The following is a 4,364-nucleotide window of genomic DNA, read 5'->3' on the forward strand; positions in this document are numbered from 1 at the left end:
ATGAAAGTTAGAAGTATATCAAGAATCAGAACTGGATGGAGCATATTGATGAATACTTTAAAATATGAGTTGAGGGGAAAAGAATAGAAGGTGATGAAACATGACTAGAAACTTAGAAATCAACAGATTTAACTCACACAATGGCGGAATAAGTGAATCAAACCCTCTAGTGAATAGGTTAAGTTTTTTTTTTGGTTAATTTAGTCAAACCACAAATAAATCAAGTGTGATTTGATCAACACCTAGAGCTATTATTCACCACCTGGGTGATTTGGACTAAGAGAGAATCGGAGGAGCTCACTAGATCTGAGTGTGTGTAACAAATGAGAGGCTTAACCTAAAATGAAGAACATAAGACTTTATATACCCCTACTGTTGACTCACCCATACGATTCATTCATCACACGTACGAGTTGGCTTCATCAGCTGTACGGGTGATCACTCACTCGTGTCTTCTCATTTAGGTTGTAATTGTGACTTAGCACAGCATCAACCGTGCATATGAGCCTATCAGCCGTACTAGTGAGGCTTCACTCGTACGTCTGACTAAGTCTAACATAGTTAAATATCTAAATCTCATTCCTGCAGTTCCTGTAACCACATACAAACACGGATAGGATAATAACGAGCAATCATGGTGGCCTGTAAATTGTTGTACCTGTAATGGACGTGGGTAGATGTCTAGGGACTTGCATAAAATGCATCAACAGAAGGTGTGAGTTGTAAGGAAATGAAGGAGGTGAATTTATAAGAAAATCTCCGAAGAACAATAAAAATGGACGATCGCATTTAAAGCGGATCCTAATTCCCTTGATTACCGGAGAGTCAAATCTTATTAAGAAGATTTTCTTCAAATCCCTTGAAATCTGGGAATCAATCATATCTACGCCAAATGATAAGATGAATCTACACTTGCTCATTTCACTCTTCTATGTTAGCTTCATTCGTACTCTTCATATAAATGGATTGTTTATCCAAATTATTCGCTGATGATAAAACTCTAATTTTCAGCCCGTATGCATCATGAAAACATACTTATTATCATTCACGACCTTTCCACTCAAATTTCGGGACGAAATTTCTTTAACGGGTAGGTACTGTGACAACCCGGAAATTTCCAACCAAATTTAAACTTTAATCTTTATATGTTTCCGACACGATAAGCAATATTTGTTAAGTTAAATTTTAAGAATTTTAAACTATGTTCGTACATTCATTCAACCTCGACCAAGTTCCAACGATTCACGAACCATTAAACGAATATGATTATATATGTATATGTGTATAAATATTATAACTTGAAACGTAAACAAAATATTAGATTAAATACTTTATATGATTGTATCTGTTTCAAAATGTTTATCAATGGAATTAGAAGATAAGATCAAATGATTGAATTAACAGATATATTGAATTATGATTACAAGTCTCTGTTGAAAGGCCCACGTTGATTTGAGAAATCTTTCCATTTTAACAATATTCGGAAAATGGTAAAGTGATTTATAAATAAGAACAAATTGTCAATCATTGAGAATTAGACAAAGGATAGTGGAAGATTGAATCTCATAAAGACTCGATTGATCTATTTAGTTTCAAACGTACAAAAACGTTTTCAGTTTAAAAAGAACTTTATTATTAAAACGTATATAACTTTTATAAATATATAGAACCACTTTTGACAACTCATTACTTAACTAGTATGATAAAGATAACGATATTTATATTTTATTTTATTAAATATATATAACGATTTAAATTAATATTATATATATTTATACGCGTATTATACGTACATAGTTTTATACTTTTACTATACTTAAACTTTACCTTTACTTTATTTTTACTTTACTTTAACTTTAATAATTCACTTTAATAATTCATACTTTAATAATTCACTTTAATAATTCATACTTTAATAATTCAATTTAATAATTCATACTTTAATAATTCACTTTAATAATTCATACTTTAATAATTCACTTTAATAATTTAAAAATCTATTATAAATAGAATTCAATAGGTTTCATTATTTCATAGAAACTTGAAAATATTTTTCTCTAAACTCTCTCAATCGATTTACATATATATATTTACTCCGTATTATTTCAAGATATTATTAGTATACATAAAATATTACGACGGAGTGCTGTCCGAGTGATTTCAAAATTGTTTTTCGAGTAGGATAGGATTAAGGAAATTATGGATTATAGCTATGGAGGTGATTGAGTATGGTTCATGGGTATGCTCGTGAGGTCAATATAGTGTTTATCATTTCCATTGCGTCTACGTACCTTTCCTGCAATATTGAATCTCAATATTGATACGTGAGTACTCATAATTTAACTTTTACATACTAATAGTGTATCCCTGACTAGTGCTCGAGTATTTAGGATTATGCATGCTTGTACTTTTGATATTGCCCTTAGACAGGTTAGGTTGAATCTTGAGTTAGTTACACTTGCGATTGAGATAAGGTATAAGATATGCATGTCCTTGGAAAGCTAGCGAAAAATTAAGAACTTTTCCTTTAGATATCGAATGGTTTCGATGAACGGATTAGAAGTTATAATCAATTGAATTTTCTATATTTTTATTAAAAATGATTATTATTATTATCGTCGTTCTAGTTTTATCTTATTATTATCATTATTATTATCTTTATCAATAAAAGGGATTTATCATTAAAAATTATTATTTTTTTATTATTACTATCGTTATTATCGTTAAAGTTATAATTAGTATTATTATTATTATCCAATTATTATTATTATTATTATTATTATTATTATTATTATTATTATTATTATTATTATTATTATTATTATTATTATTATTATTATTATTATTATTATTAGAATTATTATTATCATTATTAATATATATATCATTATTTAAAAATGGTTATTTTTATTGTTATTATTATTATTACTATATTATCATTAAGATAATTATTAGTATTATCGTTAATAATGTTATAGTAACTATCATTATTAATATTAGTGTAATTAAAACAAATATTTGTAACACCTAATTATTTTGATTACTATTATTATCATTATTATGAACACGATATAAAAGACGATTAAAAGCTATTAAACGAAACGATTAGGAAATAACGAGTAAGAGTATCATGATGAAATTAAAATATTATAAGATATTGATTTAGATAAAATTATCGTTCTTATTATTTTTATCATTACTATTATTATTAAAAGTATCGTTAGTATTAAAACTATCATTTTAACAAAAATTATCATTTTAATAGAAATGTCATTGTTACTATAATATATCATTACTATTATTATTTTAAATAGAATTATTATTTTAAATATAATATTAAAAATTATCATAAATATTAAAGTTATCATAATTAGAATTGTCGTTTTATCATAATGTCATCTTAGTAATTATAAATATTGATATTTTTATAATAATAATTATTATTACAAAATAATACAACTTTTACTTACTATCATTATAGATATTATTTTATCAAATAAATATGTGATACAAACATATTTTACTACGTGTAATAACTTACTTTAATAATACCTATCATATTATCTTTATGATATTAAATTAACCCTATAAATTTTATTATTTAATATATATAAAAGTATATTTTATTATATAAATTTAATATAAAATTTTATTTATTAATAAATAAATTATATTATTTACTCTAATAAATCTTTTAAAAATATTTAAAAATATAAAACGACGATATTTAAATTATATATTAATCATGTATAGATTTTTGGAAATTATTTTGAGTCAAATTTACTTTTGTTGACTTTTGCATATTAGTCTCGAGCATTAGGATTGTGGTACACTATGACTTGACCTAATTTGTTAGACAAATATTGACCAACACATAAATATATATAATTAATTTAGGTTCGTGAATCCGAGGCCAACCTTGCACTTGTTCAATGACATTATATGTATTTTTACTACGAAATACAGTATGGTGAGTTTTCATTTGCCTTTTTACCCTCTATATTTTTGGGCTGAGAATACATGCGCAACTTTTATAACTGTTTTACGAAATAGACACAAGTAACTGAAACTACATTATATGGTTGAATTATCGAAATCGAATATGCCCCTTTTTATTAAGTCTGGTAATCTAAGAATTAGGGAACAGACACCCTAATTGACGCGAACTCTAAAGATAGATCTATCGGGCCCAACAAGCCCCATCCAAAGTACCGAATGCTTTAGTACTTCGAAATTTAAATCATGTCCGAAGGAGGATCCCGAAATGATGGGGATATTCTTATATATATATTGTGAATGTCGGTTACCAGGTGTTCACCATATGAATGATTATTTTTGTCTCTATGCATGGGACGTATATTTAT

This window comes from Rutidosis leptorrhynchoides, chromosome 3 (genome assembly GCF_046630445.1).
Source record: "Rutidosis leptorrhynchoides isolate AG116_Rl617_1_P2 chromosome 3, CSIRO_AGI_Rlap_v1, whole genome shotgun sequence".
NCBI classification, from domain to species: domain Eukaryota; kingdom Viridiplantae; phylum Streptophyta; class Magnoliopsida; order Asterales; family Asteraceae; genus Rutidosis; species Rutidosis leptorrhynchoides.